The sequence below is a fragment of the Schistocerca serialis genome, chromosome 5, assembly GCF_023864345.2.
Source record: "Schistocerca serialis cubense isolate TAMUIC-IGC-003099 chromosome 5, iqSchSeri2.2, whole genome shotgun sequence".
NCBI lineage: Eukaryota > Metazoa > Arthropoda > Insecta > Orthoptera > Acrididae > Schistocerca > Schistocerca serialis.
In genome coordinates, this window is record NC_064642.1 from 167,147,318 (window position 1) to 167,170,080 (window position 22,763).

Here is a 22,763-nt window from a genome sequence, read left to right on the forward strand (position 1 = left end):
ATACTCGCCGTTTTAGTATGTATCCATAAACTATTGTACCTATATCACACATCTAATGTGTCTCTTATGTTGATGACATTTATTGCCATTATTGTTCTAACCAAAAATGTTCTGTCCATATAGTTTGAACTATGCTATAGAGGCTGACATTATCTTCCAGGTAGAAACAAGGAGATATAATTTCTGATAGTCTTACTTAGATTACAACTTTTTGTCTACAAACGATTCCTCTATGTGCATCATTTAATATGAATATCATGTATCCTTAGTTTAAATTGACTGAACAGACAATATAATCTTAAGTAATAGATCCTGTTCTTGCAAAGGGTAACAAACAAAACTACCTAGAAATTTAATATCTTAAAAGAACAACTCACTCAATACTTAACAAATATTTTCCTTAATGACTGTTATGCTGATAGTTAACTATCCTTTACCAGATAACTCATGCATTGATATGAACCATGACTTTCATAGTTGCCATCCCATTCAGCTCAGATAACAGTTCATCACTTTATTCCTATTTTATTTCCATAATTTGTCTTTTCACTGCTTTACACATGGACTATCATTGAACACTTCCTTTCCTTTAATTGACATCATACCCTCTGACCTAAAAATAGTTTTGGGGTTTCATTGAATCCCACACTACAGGTTACAAAGTGTTTTAAATCAGGCTTTTTTTTTCTTTTCTTGTAATAAGGTTGCTTAGCACCGTTGCTTTCAGGTGAGGTATCTGTGTTAATACATATTTCTCATCAAAGATGTTGAAACTTGGATGTTGAACTTCTATTATGCTTCTTCACTGATACCAAGTTCCCTAATTTATACACTGTTGGGGCGCTCCTTTCCCACCTTTTTTTCTCTCATTACCTGTTTTAATTAATGTCTTTTTTATAGTTGACTGTAATTCTGGAGTAATCCACACATTATTTTTAAGAATTGTTTGTCTAAAATCTCTGTAGGTGCTACCCTAGTAGCGAAATGGGGGAGATCATTCAGTATTCTTTCAAAATCATCCACATTCTCAATCCATTTTGAGTGTCTACTGGTGCACATGTGTGTGTGTGTGTGTGTGTGTGTGTGTGTGTGTGTGTGTGTGTGTGTGTGTGTTAGCCTGTGGGTGATACTGGGCAATGAGGATTGACTGATTTTTTCCCATGCTAGGAACTCCTTAAATTGCTTTGCCATAAACTGTATACCATTTTCCCACTACAAATAGTTGAGCCTCCCTACTTGCTTTAAATAATGACCTCTCAGCGTTAGTATGATGCTACGGATTGTGCCTCTTCTCAGTGGATAGAATTTAACTAATCTTGACCAGCATTCCAGGACAACAAAAATGAACGCCATATCTCCCCGTATACAAGGCAGTGGACCATAGAAGTCCACTGCTACTAAATCCCACAACTCATTTGGTATTATGGGATGAAGTAAGGTGTGCAGTTTTGTCGTTTGTATTTTCACTTTCTGACATGTCTCAAGCTGTCATAAAAACCTGTAGAAAAATTGAATTCCTGCAAGTAAGAGTTAATGATGTATGGTGGTCTCACGTCCTGCAAAAAGGTATTTAAACTTTTTAACTCCCACACTACTGCCAATTTCTCTTTTTCACTTACATAGTTTCTTTCAGTACATCTGAGCATACAAGTTGCAAATGATATAGTTTTGTGTTTAATTATGATGCCCAATCATGTTTCTTGGTACAGCTGGGCGCTGAGGCCATAATCTGAGGCACATGTCGTGAGATGGAAAGGTTGGCCAAAATCGGGATACACCAATAATGGTGATGACACTAAATTGTCCCTGGTAGCTGAGAACTTGGCTGTGCATTCTTCTGTCCATTGTCACACTGAACATTGTTTACTAACTTTGTTTTGAGTGGTACTTTTAGGACTGATTTGTTCAAAACCTTTTTTTAAAATCCTACCATCCCCAAATGTGCCTCCAGTGGGTTTTGTTTGATGGTTGCAGACATTTATTATTTGCGTCTAACTTCTGTGGGTCTGATCTTATAACTTCCCTATTCACCATGTGTCCTGAAAATGTAACTCCAGTCATACTGCATTGAGATTTAGATAATTCCAGGGTAATTCTCTGTGAATGTAATTGAGATAATAATTTATCTAATGTTGTCCTCCCAGGTTTGTATTATTATTACTATGTCATCTACCTATACCAAGAACTTGTGTTTCAGATCCTCTCCAGTTTCCTTATCAAGAGCCCTTATAAAGACCCACACTGAGACATTCAATCCAAATAAAAATGCTGTTAATTTGCATGATGTCTTGTATAGTTTAATTTGCCAATATCCAATGTTAAATCTATAGTACTGATGGACTTCGCCCCTGCAAATCTTGTTAACAACTCGTATTACGGGTAGTCTGTCTCTTCCTGATTCCATATCCTATTTAATGTTCTTGCATGTTCCTTATCATAGTTAACTATATGGGATTCCAATGATACTGCCTCAGCTGCAACAGCTTCAGAAGATCGAGCCTCTCTTCTGAAGGTTATCAGTTTTTCCTATGTGTGTTATTACGAAATTCTCGAGTGTCCTGACCTCTGTCAGGAGTACTTTGATTAGCATCTCTCCATCTATGTCTCAGTCGATTGGTTATGTTGATTATTATAATCGTTTCTTTATTATGTTTGTTCTGTAAATTGACTGGTAGCTTGGACTTGTCTATTGTCCCTGAGTGTGTTTGTACAATTATTGTTCCAATGTTCTGGCTGGCTTTCTATTGTATCCAGCTGTTCCAATTATTCTCAATGCTGTTAACTTTTTCCCAGTCTTTCCCTAATAAGTTATCTTGCACTCTCCATGCTAGGTGGCTGATTGTAACTTCTAATAAGTTCTCCTTATGAATCGGATCTCGTGGTATTTGCCTTTATTTAGTTGACATTGAACAAAATGTCTGTATCCCGTCCATTAGTTGCTATTATACCCTAATAATTCCAAAGAAAGTTCCTTTTATGCTCCCTCACTCCAGTATTTAGCTTCGAACTCCCTTTAAAAACCAGTAACACTCTTGAAATAATCTACCCTTAGCGAACCCCATTCTGCTGCATTTACTGATGAACTACTGACCAGGAATCTAATTTTGTTGCGGTCTGAGCATGTTCTGGTCAACATGTCTTGAAAAACCTTGAGGAATAACACTGGATGCACACCTCCACGAGGTGTAAACTTAGGAAATTTATTGTCAATTTCTTTACTAAGGGTTGATGTAAAATTTGGTTGCAGACGGTCCTGAGTGGGTATATAGTCACTGCTGGACAATAAATGTGATCGTCTGTGGTTATTATTACATGTCACAGACCCAATGTCTGCTGGTCTGAGTACAAAGTCTGAAGATGGGACGTCTGGTGTGTGAGGTACGAGGGTAAGTCAATTATTACCAGCAATTTATTTAAATTTTTGTTTATTTTGGTAGTACCGTCGTTTCACGTTGATGACGCATGCTTTGTTTATTTGTTGTTATATCTTTGCAATTTTCAAGCTACTAGGTTAGTTTCGTAATCGCTGCCGTGCTCTTAGTCATGGCTACTCCACTGTCTATTTACACGAAAAAGAGTAACGTTCAGTGATCCGGTTTTTTGTGGTCGGAAGGCGTATCAGGGGCTGAAATTCATCGAAGACTTTCGGTACAATACGGGAACAGTGTTTGCCACAACGGAGTGTCAACGATTGGATTGAAAAATTCCGAAATGGTCGCACAAGTGTTACGCAAGATGAAGGAACGGGACGACCGTTTACCGCCACAAATGAAGAAACCATTGAGCAGTCACGTGAAATGATTCCCTTAGATAGACGATTAACTATTGACAAAGTGGCACATCGTCTGCAAAATAGTCACGGTTCTGTCTGCGAAATCATCCACAACAGACTTGGGTTTCATAAAGTTTGTGCAAGTTGGGTCCCAGAACAACTCACACAATTGCGTAAACATTGCGCTTGGACATCCGCAAAAAACATTTGGATCGCTATGGTAACTTAGGGGACAACTTCTTAAACTGGATCATTACTAGTGACGAAACATGGATGCATCATTACAAGCCAGAGACTAAACTGTAGAGTATGGAATGGAAACAGCCAAATTCACCATGCACGAAAACGTTCAAGACCCAACTGTCCGCAACAAAACTGATGCTACAGGTTTTTCGGGAAGCAAAAGGTCCAGTACTGGAACATTATAGGGAAAGGGGCACAACAATAAACAGTGTACGTAGAGTAAGATGCTTACTGCAAGGCTAAAGCCTGCAATTCGAAGCAAACGCCGAGGATTACTGTCAAAAGGTGTTGTGTTGTTGCGTGACAATGCCCGTCCGCATACTGCTGCCCACACTGCTGAAACGCTCCAGAAACTCAAATTTGAAGTACTGGACCATCCTCCATATAGTCCCGACTTGCCCTTTCTGACTATCACTTGTTTGGTCCACTCGAACAGGCATTAAGGGGCTGTCGATTTGCCTCGGACGAAGCAGTGAAAGAAATGGTGCATTCCTGGCTCGCAGCTCAACCGAGAACCTTCTTTTATGAGGGCATCAGGAAGCTTGTACAACGATGGACCAAGCGCTTGAAACGCAAGGAGACTATGCCAAAATATGTCGAAAAATGATGTTCTAGTAAGTTTCCTAATTGATTACAATCAAATTTTATAACTACTTTGCGGATAAGAATTGACTTACCCTTGTACTATTCAGCTGCGAAAGAAATGTTGTTTCCATGCATTCATTATGGCGCTCCAGTATTTGTATATGAACGTCAGCTTCATTAATTAAGAATGATATTGTTTCTATGTCTCTATTCGTTAATTACAGCAAGTTTATTATATTGTCCAATAATCCAGCTTTTCCTGTTTGGAGCTATTTAATTATTGTGTCTCTGGTTGCCTTGACTGAATGTATGTGTTATAACTGGCCCTCTACCTTGTTGCTTAATAATTACAACTGTATGTCTGTTTCTTTACGAACCCTAGCTTGAGTTGTGTTTCCAGTCTATCCATTATGCCATTGACCTCTGTCATAAGATTATCGATATTTAATTCCATTTGTTGTAATCTGGCATCCATTTGGTTTAACCTTGGGTCTAATTCGGTAAATTTGTTATTTACCTGATCTGTCATTGTATCTGTAACCTGACTCCATCTGTGAAAATCGTCCACCTGTTAATGTTTTTTGTTGATCTGTTGCATGAATGCAGGTTACAACACTTCGGCTGTTCGGTTTTCTTCCATGAGTGCCATGTTTGTTAAACTCACGTCCTAACTATTTAATATACTGACATAAAGTTATTGTTATACTATCGAACTGAACTGGCATGACCTTTAGGAATCAGAGGTTGTCTCTTAGTCACTGATTGCTCGTTATGCACCATATTCGGTCAGTACAACATACTTATAATTATACAAACAAATAAACAAAACCCGTTTTTGACCCACTGGATATTTATAGCTTCAAAGGTTGAGGTTGATGTACACTCTTAATGCATCACATTCCTGTGAGGTGTCGATGTGGAGGGTTGGGATGAGTGCCCTCTAGCGCCACCACTTGGTTGTGATGCTGCTTGTTGATGGGGGCAACTGACATACATGTATTCAGCGACTCTTTGTAGCTTTAAATTGGCATGCTGGAATTGAAGTACTGTTTGAGACATATTTAGCAATCCATGGTCGGACACTGGCCACAACGTATAATACTGTCGACGAATAAACTCGTTGCTGGTTGTTTATGTGGGTGGCAACAAGTGACTGAATCTTGTAACTACAGGTAAATTGTATTTGAATGAAGAAAAATAAAGATTTTATTTTTAAGTAAAGATATTCCGTTGTAAAACAGAAGAAAACACGATCAGTTCAGCTTTATTGTGGCACTTAATGTTTCTTGTGTCGTAATTGCGCTCACTATATCACATTATCTACATTCGTTTCTATAACTGCAATTCTAATTTCATACTGCACATTAGAAGCTCGTATTTATACCCAGATTTTTCGTTAATTTTTCAAGTTCTTGTCAGCAGATATCGTTTGACTGGTTATTTCATCTTCTTTGAGTCTGTGAAACGTCATAAATATGCTTGTACTTTTTCCGGTGTCAGATTTCGTCTCCAGTAATGTTCATAGGTTCACAAATCCGCCGTCACTACTTACGAGGGTTCTCTCGTTCTTGAAATAATCTCGTTACTTGTTTTTGAGGGACCCCGCCTTCCACTGTACTCCTCCTGTGAAATGATTTCTACTACGTTGCAGTAGGCGATGGTAGGTTCACAAACAGGGTTTATTATCCCAATTACAAATCGGTTTAACTTCCGATCGACAATAACTTCATACAACCAATTAAAAACAAGAATTACACTCTTTATGGCTCTAAGTCAAATTCAGTTATGTGTTATACACTGATCTCCTTAGTTACTGAGTCCCACGATCACGAAACTTCACCATGGATGGAGCTTCATGGCACAACACACTGCTCTGTAGTTCTGGGCTCCTGCCTCCTCTGATGTCACGAACAGCTGTCCAGCGCCCCCGGAATACCTCCAACATAGTCACCATAACAATCCGAACAGAACTCAATTTTCTTTTATCTATAACTATTATTACATAAACGTAATCTTTCACAATTTAACTCCCATCATTCTATACATTTCTATAAACACTAACACACACGGTCTCGCAATCTCAGTTCAGCAGTAAGGGTGCGTATTACCAATTCCCATTTACCACCATGTGCATTTGCATCCTTAAAAATGTTAGTTCTGTAATTAGGAAAGCTGTCTTTCCCCATTTTCTTAGAAAAACAATGTTATGTGTTTAATACCGGAAACTAAATAAAAAAATTTCGCTCAAGATATTCTGTGACCAATAGTGAAAAATTAACTTCAGTTGTTCATTGTTTCCATAGTAAGAATAACAGCTGAAGCAAACGCAACTAAAAAAAATGGCTCTGAGCACTATGGGACTCAACTGCTGAGGTCATTAGTCCCCTAGAACTTAGAACTAGTTAAACCTAACTAACCTAAGGACATCACAAACATCCATGCCCGAGGCAGGAGTCGAACCTGCGACCGTAGCGGTCTTGCGGTTCCAGACTGCAGCGCCTTTAACCGCACGGCCACTTCGGCCGGCAAACGCAACTAAATTTGGAGTGATGAGCACTGGTTTTTGTACAGAAATCGACGCATTTGTAGACACTGCATTTTTGATAAGTACTGGTAATGTTTAGATTCTTGTCTTCTATGACATCAAAAAGTTAGGAACAACTGCTCTGGTACAACAGTACATAAATTCTCTGCTCTGCGTTGGAACACTTTGGACTATTTCTTCGGGGCATCCGCTTTCTAAATACAATGTAGTGACATGTCATAGTCTGCTTAAATTCCTCGCATGTTCACATCTTCTGTAATACGGGATAAAACTGCATCCAACATGCAGCCAAAGTTAGTACTCTTAATATTAGCCGATTCAACCTTTTGCACCATGAACAACAGTTGATTCTTTCGAACGTGCCGGCAATATTTCATACAACGTACAGTACCATGGTATGAACCAGCAGAGAAACGCTCCTGGTGGAGCACTGAAAGGCGAATATTTTCCCCATGAAAGGACTTTGACAGAAGAATGGGGAACCAACTGCCTCGATCCCCATTGCGCCTTCCTCACCAAAAATTTTGGCTTGCAAAAAATTCTTGCTATTTTAACATACAACATTCTAAATCCCTTTACCCAGTCTCTCTTTGTAGTGAAGGCTTCATAATCAGCACCCTCCTCTCACTGCCACTGTCTGTGCCTCTCTCCCTCTGTCTCCTTTTTCTCTCACTGATTTACAGTATATTGCACTGTCACTGTCTCTTCTGTCACTTACACCGTCTCTTTCGTCTTTGATTGCCACTGCCACTGTCTCCACCATACCTTAGCTGCTCAGAAATTCTGGGGGAAGGGGGGGGGGGTTGAGGGATCCAGCTTATATTTTATTTTCCCCTATACCCATATGTCCCGGATATGGCAAGGAAAGCGTTTCTGAAGAAGCGAAATTTGTTAACATCGAGTATATATTAAAGTGCCAGGAAGTCCTTTCTGAAAGTATTTGTATGGAGTGTAGCTATGCATTGTAGTGAAACAAGGACGATAAATAGTTTAGACAAGAAGAGAACAGTAGCTTTCGAAACGTGATGCTACTGAAGGATGCTGAAGATTTAATGGGTAGATCACGCATCTAACGAGGAGGTGCGAAACTGAACTCGGGAGAAGCGGAATTTGTGGCACAACTTGACTAGAAGAGGGGATCGGTTGGTAGGACACGTTCTGAGGCATCAAGGGATCACCAATCTAGTATTGGAGGAAAGCGTGGAGGGTAAAAATCGTAGAGGGAGACCAGAGATGAACGCACTAAGCAGATTCGGAAGGATGTAGGTTGCGGTAGTTCTCAGAGATGAAGAGGATAGAGTAGCATGGAGAGCTATATAAATACAGTCTCTGGACTGAAGACCACAACAGCAACCCATGTGTTTAAAATATCGGTCCAAAATTCGCCCTTCCCTAGAAGTACATGTTAAAATTCACCAGTCTGGGAAGGTGCAGACCACCAAGCCTTTGTATGGTATCCATTCATCTCACTTTTTCGTTTCCACTATCTTCTTTCTTTTCCTTCGACTGTTTCTACCTCCCTGCACCTCTCTTCTCTCTCATTGTCACTGTCTCTCGCTGTCCATCAATATCTCCTCTCTCTCTCTCTCTCTCTCTCTCTCTTCCTCTTTGGCTCCCATTGCTATTTTCTCTCTTTCACTGACAGTTTCTTTCTCTCACCATCAGAGTCGCCTCTCTCTCCCTCCCTCCCTCTCTCTCTCTCCCATTGACACTGTTTCCTCTCTCTTCCACCGTCACAGTCTCTCTGATACTCTCTTTCACCACCAAAAAGTGTTAATATGTTTGACACGGTCCCGCAGGCGTTAGCTGGGATAGATACCAGCAGAAGCATCAGGTAATGCCCAAAGGCCAGTACCTAGAATACGTGGAAGTTGTCGGGAGTACGGGCAGACCCTGTCTCCCTAAGAAAAGGTTTTTTCACCTTTAAAATTTTACGACTTCATTAACTTGATTTTAAAATAGTAAGTGAACATTCGTTATTATGAACAGAAAGATCCTCAATATAGTTTCTTAATGAAAGTTCCTGAAGCATTGTTTAACAAACAGTCTCTTGAATAATAACAGATCAAAAAACAGCTCTCAGCATCAATTTACAACGCTTAAAACTCAAAATCCCTTTTTATGCAAAGGGAAAAAATACAAATTGTTTAATGCAAGTTTAAATAAAAGATTCTAACGCCACATGACAATACCAAAATTTTCCTAGCTATCATTTGTGATCTCAAAGGCAATATTGATCACAAAATTTTAATTAAAACAACAACTTAAATGCAATAAAATCTTATTACCATCAACGTACACTTAAACCTCATAGCCTCTATGATGTGCACTGTATCACAAAATATTTTTCTTCCTTTTGAACACTTTACACCATAAACCTCCCTACATGTGATGCATACTGCACCGAACGAATTATGACAGATAATTGACCATAGACGTTAAAATTAACCAGGTAATTAAATCGTTTCCTTTCAAAGTAAATAAAAAAACACACAATCAACTCCTAAGCTCAGTGGTTACATTGGTTAAAAAATAATATACAATACATATCCTTTGACTTCGTTATGGTTATGCACTGTTATGCACCATGCAGTCCTTCAGGATTACATGCGGCGAGGGAAAGATTTTCCACAATGAACCAAACGTTTACAGGACGCAATCAACTTACACAAATTGCATACTGGGATTATACATCGATATGGATGCGGCTCGCAAATCTTAAAAGGGGCGAGGGAGTAGATGCGGTACTACTGAGCGCTTCGACTATACCACACCACACCAAACAGCAGTACAGTGGGGTAGAGAAGAGACAAATCAACAACTGTTGCAAGACAACCTCAGCAAAGGCAGTAAGAAAATAATTGGGGCTTTAGACTCTTGGGTGGGCCGCACCAAACCACAGAAAGACGTCCCAAGCTAAATTATGAAAAAAACTATCGGTGATTTCGCCACGACAAGTAGGGCCATAAAATACCATAAGCAGTGAACTTCAATTAACATGATTCATAAGCGTCCAACTGAAAAGCTCCACAGTCAATCTTTCCATTACTACAAAAACTTAACAGTATCTGCCAGGGTGTCAAATTACTTGTTATACCTGTAGATAACAGAGTTTAACACACTGGGGGACAACTTAGGTTTCTTAATAAGACAAGAAATGATTCGGTCCCTCACTTGGATCCACCTTCGATCAAAACAGTCATTTACCTTAAAGTAGCTAAATAGATGACCATGCTGATATCAACGCTCTCCTCCCAAGCAGTGCTCTAATTGGAAACTGCAGTACCGAAGCAAAGCCTAAACCACTCACAAGTCTCGCTACGGTCGCAGGTTCGAATCCTGCCTCGGGCATGGATGTTTGTGATGTCCTTAGGTTAGTTAGGTTTAACTAGTTCTAAGTTCTAGGGGACTAATGACCTCAGCAGTTGAGTCCCATAGTGCTCAGAGCCATTTTTGAACTCACAAGTCTGATAAACACGCCACCAACGTGCACCTTTTTAGAATTCTTATGTTAACCTCATACACCAAAGTTGCCGTAATTCTTCGTCGGAATCCAAGGGCAGAACCAAGAAATTACTTCTCAGCTCTTGAATGACCATATGATGACCGCCATCGGGACAACACTGGTCCTCCACACTTGGATCTTTGAGCCCACGGCGTTCCGTCCCCAACTGACTGCTTCCGTGGGGATCGCCGACCAAGCGGCCTTGCCCTCCAACACCGACATCGCTCCTCACGCATAGTCCAGAGCTAACTCCTGCAACCCCCTTCAGACCTCGTTCTGTCGCCTCACGGCGCGCGGGAAGCCAACACGCAAAAAATATGCGGCGCCCAGAGGCTCCAATCCGATATCGAGATTGACATCGCGGAGGGTACTGAGAAGGCGGGTGATTTTAAAAACAAAAAATGTTTAAATAGCGAGCTTTACCGGCTCAGTGTTAACATGTCAACATTTTTAGTGAGGAAGGTGGGATTAAGACTGAGGCACTGTTTCCCCAGTCTTCTGTCAGATTCTTTTCGAGAGGGTTATATTCGACTTTTTGTGCTGTGACAGGAGCATTTTACCGCTGGTTCCCTTCTTTTTCCTGATACAGTAGGGTATGCAGCTTATGTAAAACTAATCATATGTCAGTAAACTTTTGACAGTTTATTTATATGTTTCGACATAATGATATGTTTTGACAATGTAAATAACAAATAAATGTGCATAATATAAAATTATCATAAAAATTGTTTGCATCACGTTTCTTCTCAGTACTTTGCCCATCGATTGCAATTCATCGAAAACGCCTGGCTTTCATGATTTCTATCATAAAAGAGTAAAAACATTATTAGAAATATTTTACTGAATTTACAGTCTTTCTAGTTTTACATAACTTTTTGGTAGTCAACTTAAGTTCATTTCAGGCAGGTTAACACTGTTTGCAGCCACTTTTTTGTTATTCTAATAGCACATTGGTGTATTTGTAGAGGCGTGAAGTGCCCATTGTACAGACAAAGACAGTGAGACAAACTTTTATTGGCGAAAAAATGCAGACTAAAAACAGTTTGATGACCTCAGAATCCTTACAATGTCCCTAGAACCCTTGTCATGTCTTCACAAAGTCAGTTAAAACTGCATTTACGCATCAAACTGAATATTACATGCATATTTTACTGAATAAGTACAGCAAATGTGAACCTCTGGATCTTCGTAACTGATAACAGTATAAAAAAAAGTTTTTAAGTGCACCACGAACATCACCTTTAGAATATATGGTAAAATTTTCGACTATCTGCCATCAACAGAAATTATAGAAATGGCCATTCCCACAACTAGTACTTTTGTCACCCAAAAGTCATGGTTTTTCTGGTGTATCTTGATAACGGATACAGATGCTCGAAAAGAGGAAAACGTAATTTCTAGATCAATGTCTAAAGAATATACAGGAAAACTTGGGCCATGGTGCAAAAAGGCTGAAAACTGGATTTGCAGTTTTATACGTAAGTAAGGTAAATATGAACCTCTGGATATGGGTAATGGATAATGATATGGAAAAAAAAACTTCTGAAGTTCCACGAGAATATCGTCTTAAGAACATATGGTAAAATTTTCGATGAAGTTATAGAAATGGTCATCTCCACAGTAAGTACTTTTCGTACCCAAAAATCGTGGTTTTTCATGGTTTTCTCAAGAGTCACCCATGAACAAATGATGCTTTTATAAGCAATCTAAGGTCCACCCTAGACCACACGTAACGCAAAGGAACCAATTTTCTCAATTTGTCTGGTTAGAGAAAGTGTGTTATTTTTAATTTTGCCGGCTGTTGTGGCCGAGTGGTTCTAGGCACTTCACTCCAGAACTGTGCTGCTGCTAAGGTCGCAGACTCGAATCCTGCCTTGGGCATGGTTGTGTGTGATGTCCTTAGGTTAGTTAGGTTCAAATAGTTCTAATTCTAGGGGACTGATGCCCTCAGATGTTAAGTCCCATTTGAACCATTTTTTTTAATTTTGACCCTGCATTGTAGGATCTCTGCAATATGCCAGTTCTTCTGACAGGTATACAAATTGTGCTACGCCAAGGGATAACAAAAACAGTTGACCCCTTATCTCTGTGAGCTATAGAATCCCAGGTATGACCCCCTAAAAAATGGCATTTTAGCATTCAGCTTTTGGGAATATTTGCTACTGTGCACTTTCATGCATGGCAGATATACACTGAGGTGACAAAAGTCATGGATAAGTCCTAATATCATGTCAGACCTCCTTTGCCTGGTGCAGTGCAGCAGCTCGAAGTGGTAGGGACTCAACAAGTCGTTCGAAGTCCGCTGCAGAAATAGTGAGCCATGCTACTGCTGTAGCTGTAAGTGTTGCTAGTACAATATTTGGTGCATGAACAGACCTCTCAATTATGTGCCATAAATATTCGATGGGATTCATATCAGGCGACCTGGGTGGTAAAATCACTTGCTCGAACTGTCCATACAGTTGTTCAAACCAATCGCGAAAAATTGTGGCCTCTTGACATGACGCATTGTCATTCATAAAAATCCCATCTTTGTTTGGTAACATGAAGTTGATGAATGGCTGCAAATGGTCTCCAAGTAGCCGATCTTAACCATTTCCAATCGATGATCAGTTAAGTTGGACAAGAGGACGCAGTCGATTCCATGCAAACACAGTCCACACAATTATGGAGTCACCACCGACTTGCAGATAGTTTCATTGATAACGTGGGTCCAATGCTCCATAGGGTTTGCACCACACTCTAACCCTACCATCAGTTCCTACCAATTGACATCGGGACTCACCTGACCAGGTCACAGTTTTCCAGTCGTCTATGGTCCAACCGATATGGTCGCGGGCCTAGGAGAGGCACTGCAGGCGATGTCTTGCTGTTAGAAAATGCACTCGCGTCGGTCGTCTGCTGCCATAACCCATTAACGCTAAATTTTGTCGCACTGTCCAAGCTGACACGTTCGTCGTACATCCCACATTGATTTCTGCGATTATTTCACGCAGTGCTGCTTGTCTGTTAGCAATGATGACTCTGTGCAAACGGTGCTGCTCTCGGTCGTTAAGTGAAAGTAGTCCGCCACTACCAGTCGGTGATGAGAGATAAGGTCTGTAACTTGCTATGCTCGACACACACTATTGGCACTGTGGATCTCGCAATTTTGAATTCCCTAACGATTACAGAAATGGAATGTCCCATGTGTCTAGCTCCAACTACCATTCTAGGTTCAAAGTCTATTAATTCCCATTGTGTGGCCATAATCACGTCGGAAACGTTTTCATGTGAATCAACTGAGTACAAATGACAGCGCCGCCCATGCACTTATTACCTTGTGTACGCGGTTCTGCCGCCATCTGTATATGTGCATATTGATATCCCATGACTTTTGTTACCTCAGTGAATTTAACGTTTAATGTGAAATAATATTTATTCTATGTTTCAGTCCAGTGAATATTTTCTATGTATCTCCAATAATCCCCCAACTGCATTATGTTGAAATCACGTTAAATCTTCTTTAAAATCAGAATAAAACTGGGTTGCTATATATGGAGATGGGGCCTAGTCACACATTTTGACCCAGGCTCAGACCTGTCTCTCAGTAGCCCTGCGGACAACACTCAAATATCTGTAAGAGCGCGACAGGTCTTTGATGTTTATTTCACTTTGAATGCACTAATATCATCCGAATTCCTAAGGAAGGAATAATTTGCGAGTAGAGGGTTAATGGACGAGGGACGCTGCGTTGCAGCTTGCAAGTTGGAAATTTGAGCAAGTCAGGGATCGCTTCTGGATGGCCGAAGTAGTTAAGGCAACCGCTCATGAGAAGCAGTAAATCCAGGTTCGAGCCCAGTCTGGCACAAATTTTCAGCTTTCGCCATTGTATAAAATGCCCTGTGGGGCTGGAAGTCGCAAATTCCCTCTCATTCCTTCCCTTTGTTTCTCCATTGTCTATTTCACAAGACGTATACACCAGCCATGTCACCAAAAGTGGTGTCTGTTCTGTCAGACATGTCTAACAGAACAGCCACCACTCAAATACATACATATCTGTAAGAGCACGTTGGCTCCTTGACGTTTGTTTCAGTTCGGGTGCACTAATATCGTCCGAATTCCGCCAGGAATCAATAATTTGCGAGCAGGGGGTTAGTGGATGTGACTAGTTGGAAATCTGAGTCGGTCTGAAATCGTGTCTGGATGGCTGAAGTGGTTAAGGTAACCACTCATGAGAAGCAGTAAATACGGGTTTGAGTCCCTGTCTAGCACAAATTTTCAACTTTCACCACTGCAATACCACATAGGCTTCTGTGGCTGGAAGTCAAGAATTCTCCACATCCCTTTACTTTCCTTCATGAATTCCCCACATCCCCTCCCTTTCTTTCCCCATTCTGCGTTTCACATTTTGATATATCGTCAGTATCGATATCGATAACAAGAAATTCTAGCTCCCAGGGTGGATGAACTATCTGAAAACATAATCAAGTTTGTCGGCGTGAGAGTCCTACTAACACTTATCCAGATTTTAAAATCATTTTTTGTCTGTCTGTCTGTCTGTCTGCCCGACTGTTAAAAACCCTTTCTTTCAGGAACGACTGTATTTATCAAGTTGAAATGTATGTCACATACATGATGCCTTGGCGGTATAAAAAATTTAAGTTTCGATGTACGCAGTCAAAAGATACAGCCATTTATATTACATATTTTTAGACTCGTAAATTCATCCATCAAAACCTATGTGGTACTTCCCATTGATATAGACTCATGAAATTTGAGAAGAAATGAGGTTTCACATTATAAGTAAAGGGAAAATCCAAAAATTGTTAATTTGTACTATTATCAGACGAAAAAACATTTTTATTTGTCATTTTTATGTGACAGTCTGTCTGTATGTTACCACCCCATTTTCTCAGGAATGGGTGCTTGATATTTATGTCACATATTAAGGTCCATGGTCTCTTGGCAGCTTAAAAAATTTAAGCTTCTATATCAATACAATCAAAAAAGATATCCACTTATGTCACATATTTTGATGTCTTTCCAGTATCAGTATTGATAACAGGCTAAAAACGTTGGAATGCTCGATTGCCAGGATGGGGATGTATTTAATGAAGTTTGTACAGAACACTCAGTGTGCTAGTCCTACTCACACTTATCCGGATTTTTTTTAAATGTCACACAGCCAATGTATGCCTAGAAATAACCCTAAGAAACTGACAGACGATTTATTAAGGAAGATCTATGGACCCCACAGTATCATCTGCATACTGAAGGACTTTGATATTAAGGGAAAATATATTTTAGAGGTCAGCTATGGACAACATATACAATATAGGACTCAGGCTGGACCGTTGATGTACTGCCAGCGGCAATTCTAGAAGTATGGGGGGGGGGGGGGGGGGGGGAGGGGGTTTGGGGGAACTGAATATCGCTTAACAAAAGGAGAGTCCTCCACCAACAAATTGGTAAAATTTGGTGTTGCTTAAAGTAGTTTTTGTTAACTGTTTTGGAGTTCAGGGTAAAAAAACTTATTTTAAGATGGGAGATTTTATAAACTGCATAAACCATAAAAAAGGTCAACTTACACCAAATAAGTTTTCATTAATTTTCTGGATACAGAAGATGACATGAATGCAAAAACTGGAACTTGACGTGGATGTAAAAACAATTCTGTTACAAAATTCACTGGATATTTCCGTCTTCTGCCCAATCTGTCATGCTCATTCGTCTCTGTTTCTTTTTACTGAATATGTCCATGATATTTTCAGTGTTCATGTCTCTTTCTTTATGGATATTTTCAAGAGCCAACCCATTTAGTCTCACCTGCCCCATTGTGTAACGCAAATAAGTCTTTATTCGTCTCAAAGTAGAGAAGCTGTGTTCAGGAGTGCTTGTGGTGACAGGAATAGCCCCAAATATTTGAAGCAAAACATATACATTTGGGAAAAACTGCTTGTCACAGTTCTTTAAATCTTCAGTTGCTGTTTCAGATCTTTTACTTTCATCAACCCACTTTTTCTTCCGCAGTTTCAGCTCTCCTTCTGGATCTGTTGGAGTAATATATTCGCTGACTTCTGAAGTCATTTTACCCAGTGTAATATGATACTCCACTGGGGGAGCCACCACCCCTGAGTACTGCAATATGTTGGCCAAAAAGTGTGTTATGCTGTTGTTTATAAAGTATTCGTTTGGACAGCACAGCGTTGCTACTGAGGATATATACGCTCCTGGAAATTGAAATAAGAACACCGTGAATTCATTGTCCCAGGAAGGGGAAACTTTATTGATACATTCCTGGGGTCAGATACATCACACGATCACACTGACAGAACCACAGGCACATAGACACAGGCAACAGAGCATGCACAATGTCGGCACTAGTACAGTGTATATCCACCTTTCGCAGCAATGCAGGCTGCTATTCTCCCATGGAGACGATCGTAGAGATGCTGGATGTAGTCCTGTGGAACGGCTTGCCATGCCATTTCCACCTGGCGCCTCAGTTGGACCAGCGTTCGTGCTGGACGTGCAGACCGCGTGAGACGACGCTTCATCCAGTCCTAAACATGCTCAATGGGGGACAGATCCGGAGATCTTGCTGGCCAGGGTAGTTGACTTACACCTTCTAGAGCACGTTGGGTGGCACGGGATACATGCGGACGTGCATTGTCCTGTTGGAACAGCAAGTTCCCTTGCCGGTCTAGGAATGGTAGAACGATGGGTTCGATGACGGTTTGGATGTACCATGCACTATTCAGTGTCCCCTCGACGATCACCAGTGGTGTACGGCCAGTGTAGGAGATCGCTCCCCACACCATGATGCCGGGTGTTGGCCCTGTGTGCCTCGGTCGTATGCAGTCCTGATTGTGGCGCTCACCTGCACGGCGCCAAACACGCATACGACCATCATTGGCACCAAGGCAGAAGCGACTCTCATCGCTGAAGACGACACGTCTCCATTCGTCCCTCCATTCACGCCTGTCGCGACACCACTGGAGGCGGGCTGCACGATGTTGGGGCGTGAGCGGAAGACGGCCTAACGGTGTGCGGGACCGTAGCCCAGCTTCATGGAGACGGTTGCGAATGGTCCTCGCCGATACCCCAGGAGCAACAGTGTCCCTAATTTGCTGGGAAGTGGCGGTGCGGTCCCCTACGGCACTGCGTAGGATCCTATGGTCTTGGGGTGCATCCGTGCGTCGCTGCGGTCCGGTCCCAGGTCGACGGGCACGTGCACCTTCCGCCGACCACTGGCGACAACATCAATGTACTGTGGAGACCTCAGGCCCCACGTGTTGAGCAATTCGGCGGTACGTCCACCCGGCCTCCCGCATGCCCACTATACGCCCTCGCTCAAAGTCCGTCAACTGCACATACGGTTCACGTCCACGCTGTCGCGGCATGCTACCAGTGTTAAAGACTGCGATGGAGCTCCGTATGCCACGGCAAACTGGCTGACACTGACGGCGGCGGTGCACAAATGCTGCGCAGCTAGCGCCATTCGACGGCCAACACCGCGGTTCCTGGTGTGTCCGCTGTGCCGTGCGTGTGATCATTGCTTGTACAGCCCTCTCGCAGTGTCCGGAGCAAGTATGGTGGGTCTGACACACCGGTGTCAATGTGTTCTTTTTTCCATTTCCAGGAGTGTATTTCTGCTAGCCCTATAAATAAGAGTTTGTGCATTAGAACCGGTATCTCCACGTTCTGATATGCTCCACTAACATCAAAAAATGCCGCTGTTAGATATTCTCACATATGAATGTGTGTTTGGTATCCAGATTATCTGTGGTTCTTCTTCCTATCTGCAAACAAAATTATCTGTGGTGACAAGGCATGTTTTTCTAATCACCATTTCGAGTGAACTTTGAAAATCCGTTCAAACGATTTACAGACACACGACCACAAGGAAATGGGTCGATAGGAAGAGACCATGCATGGATGATTTCATGGTTTCAGTATAGGATAACTATATGTGTGCTCCACTCCGTCGACAATGTGAAACGCCAGAGCATATGATAGATTTTGATGAACAGTGTTTAGCAGATCTCGGCAGTCTAATAATTATTGAGTAGGTTAGATGATCGACTCCTGGTTCATTAATAACCCTTAATGTCAGTGCTTGCTCCAAATCCTCTACATTACGTGGTTTTTTTCAATATCTGTGCTGGTCGTCTGTGGTGTTGTGTGACTCAGACGTAGTCTTCCTATAGGCAGTCATTGCGGGTGTGAATTTATCTGCAAGTCCCTCCACCCACCATCTTAATGAGTGATGTTTATTTGGCTTCTTCTTCATACATTTGATCATAGACCAGACAGAGGAGTGTCTTCATTGATATTCTGCTAATAATCATGCCAACTATTTCGCTTTAGCTGCTTAAATGTGCGTTTTACTTGAGTGTCTGCTTATTTAAATATAATAAAGTTTACCCAAGTACAAGTTTATTTGAATATTTTAAAAGCTTCTTTTCTCTTTCTAGCCACACGTAGTGGCCACATAGTTTAAGGCGCCAAGTCACAGATGCGCGGCCCCTCCCGCCGGAGATTCGAGTCCTCCCTCGGGCATGGGCGTGTGTGTTGTTCTTAGCATAAGTTAGTTAAGTAGTGTGTAAGTCTAGGGACTGATGACCTCAGCAGTTTCCCATTTTGGCCACAAAGTGCAAATCTGGCACTTTCAGTGCAACAAAGATACACTCCTGGAAATTGAAATAAGAAAACCGTGAATTCATTGTCCCAGGAAGGGGAAACTTTATTGACACATTCCTGGGGTCAGATACATCACATGATCACACTGATAGAACCACAGGCACATAGACACAGGCAACAGAGCATGCACAATGTCGGCACTAGTACAGTGTATATCCACCTTTCGCAGCAATGCAGACTGCTATTCTCCCATGGAGACGATCGTAGAGATGCTGGATGTAGTCCTGTGGAACGGCTTGCCATGCCATTTCCACCTGGCGCCTCAGTTGGACCAGCGTTCGTGCTGGACGTGCAGACCGCGTGAGACGACGCTTCATCCAGTCCCAAACATGCGCAATGGGGGACAGATCCGGAGATCTTGCTGGCCAGGGTAGTTGACTTACACCTTCTAGAGCACGTTGGGTGGCACGGGATACATGCGGACGTGCATTGTCCTGTTGGAACAGCAAGTTCCCTTGCCGGTCTAGAAATGGTAGAACGATGGGTTCGATGACGGTTTGGATGTACCGTGCACTATTCAGTGTCCCCTCGACGATCACCAGTGGTGTACGGCCAGTGTAGGAGATCGCTCCCCACACCATGATGCCGGGTGTTGGCCCTGTGTGCCTCGGTCGTATGCAGTCCTGATTGTGGCGCTCACCTGCACGGCGCCAAACACGCATGCGCATCATTGGCACCAAGGCAGAAGCGACTCTCATCGCTGAAGACGACACGTCTCCATTCGTCCCTCCATTCACGCCTGTCGCGACACCACTGGAGGCGGGCTGCACGATGTTGGGGCTTGAGCGGAAGACGGCCTAACGGTGTGCGGGACCGTAGCCCAGCTTCATGGAGACGGTTGCGAATGGTCCTCGCCGATACCCCAGGAGCAACAGTGTCCCTAATTTGCTGGGAAGTGGCGGTGCGGTCCCCTACGGCACTGCGTAGGATCCTACGGTCTTGGCGTGCATCCGTGCGTCGCTGCGGTCCAGTCCCAGGTCGACGGGCACGTGCACCTTCCGCCGACCACTGGCGACAACATCGATGTACTGTGGAGACCTCACGCCCCACGTGTTGAGCAATTCGGCGGTACGTCCACCCGGCCTTCCGCATGCCCACTATACGCCCTCGCTCAAAGTCCGTCAACTGCACATACGGTTCACGTCCACGCTGTCGCGGCATGCTACCAGTGTTAAAGACTGCGATGGAGCTCCGTATGCCACGGCAAACTGGCTGACACTGACGGCGGCGGTGCACAAATGCTGCGCAGCTAGCGCCATTCGACGGCCAACACCGCGGTTCCTGGTGTGTCCGCTGTGCCGTGCGTGTGATCATTGCTTGTACAGCCCTCTCGCAGTGTCCGGAGCAAGTATGGTGGGTCTGACACACCGGTGTCAATGTGTTCTTTTTTCCATTTCCAGGAGTGTATTTCTGCTAGCCCTATAAATAAGAGTTTGTGCATTAGAACCGGTATCTCCACGTTCTGATATGCTCCACTAACATCAAAAAATGCCGCTGTTAGATATTCTCACATATGAATGTGTGTTTGGTATCCAGATTATCTGTGGTTCTTCTTCCTATCTGCAAACAAAATTATCTGTGGTGACAAGGCATGTTTTTCTAATCACCATTTCGAGTGAACTTTGAAAATCCGTTCAAACGATTTACAGACACACGACCACAAGGAAATGGGTCGATAGGAAGAGACCATGCATGGATGATTTCATGGTTTCAGTATAGGATAACTATATGTGTGCTCCACTCCGTCGACAATGTGAAACGCCAGAGCATATGATAGATTTTGATGAACAGTGTTTAGCAGATCTCGGCAGTCTAATAATTATTGAGTAGGTTAGATGATCGACTCCTGGTTCATTAATAACCCTTAATGTCAGTGCTTGCTCCAAATCCTCTACATTACGTGGTTTTTTTCAATATCTGTGCTGGTCGTCTGTGGTGTTGTGTGACTCAGACGTAGTCTTCCTATAGGCAGTCATTGCGGGTGTGAATTTATCTGCAAGTCCCTCCACCCACCATCTTAATGAGTGATGTTTATTTGGCTTCTTCTTCATACATTTGATCATAGACCAGACAGAGGAGTGTCTTCATTGATATTCTGCTAATAATCATGCCAACTATTTCGCTTTAGCTGCTTAAATGTGCGTTTTACTTGAGTGTCTGCTTATTTAAATATAATAAAGTTTACCCAAGTACAAGTTTATTTGAATATTTTAAAAGCTTCTTTTCTCTTTCTAGCCACACGTAGTGGCCACATAGTTTAAGGCGCCAAGTCACAGATGCGCGGCCCCTCCCGCCGGAGATTCGAGTCCTCCCTCGGGCATGGGCGTGTGTGTTGTTCTTAGCATAAGTTAGTTAAGTAGTGTGTAAGTCTAGGGACTGATGACCTCAGCAGTTTCCCATTTTGGCCACAAAGTGCAAATCTGGCACTTTCAGTGCAACAAAGATACACTCCTGGAAATTGAAATAAGAAAACCGTGAATTCATTGTCCCAGGAAGGGGAAACTTTATTGACACATTCCTGGGGTCAGATACATCACATGATCACACTGATAGAACCACAGGCACATAGACACAGGCAACAGAGCATGCACAATGTCGGCACTAGTACAGTGTATATCCACCTTTCGCAGCAATGCAGGCTACTATTCTCCCATGGAGACGATCGTAGAGATGCTGGATGTAGTCCTGTGGAACGGCTTGCCATGCCATTTCCACCTGGCGCCTCAGTTGGACCAGCGTTCGTGCTGGACGTGCAGACCGCGTGAGACGACGCTTCATCCAGTCCCAAACATGCTCAATGGGGGACAGATCCGGAGATCTTGCTGGCCAGGGTAGTTGACTTACACCTTCTAGAGCACGTTGGGTGGCACGGGATACATGCGGACGTGCATTGTCCTGTTGGAACAGCAAGTTCCCTTGCCGGTCTAGGAATGGTAGAACGATGGGTTCGATGACGGTTTGGATGTACCGTGCACTATTCAGTGTCCCCTCGACGATCACCAGTGGTGTACGGCCAGTGTAAGAGATCGCTCCCCACACCATGATGCCGGGTGTTGGCCCTGTGTGCCTCGGTCGTATGCAGTCCTGATTGTGGCGCTCACCTGCACGGCGCCAAACACGCATACGACCATCATTGGCACCAAGGCAGAAGCGACTCTCATCGCTGAAGACGACACGTCTCCATTCGTCCCTCCATTCACGCCTGTCGCGACAACACTGGAGGCGGGCTGCACGATGTTGGGGCGTGAGCGGAAGACGGCCTAACGGTGTGCGGGACCGTAGCCCAGCTTCATGGAGACGGTTGCGAATGGTCCTCGCCGATACCCCAGGAGCAACAGTGTCCCTAATTTGCTGGGAAGTGGCGGTGCGGTCCCCTACGGCACTGCGTAGGATCCTACGGTCTTGGCGTGCATCCGTGCGTCGCTGCG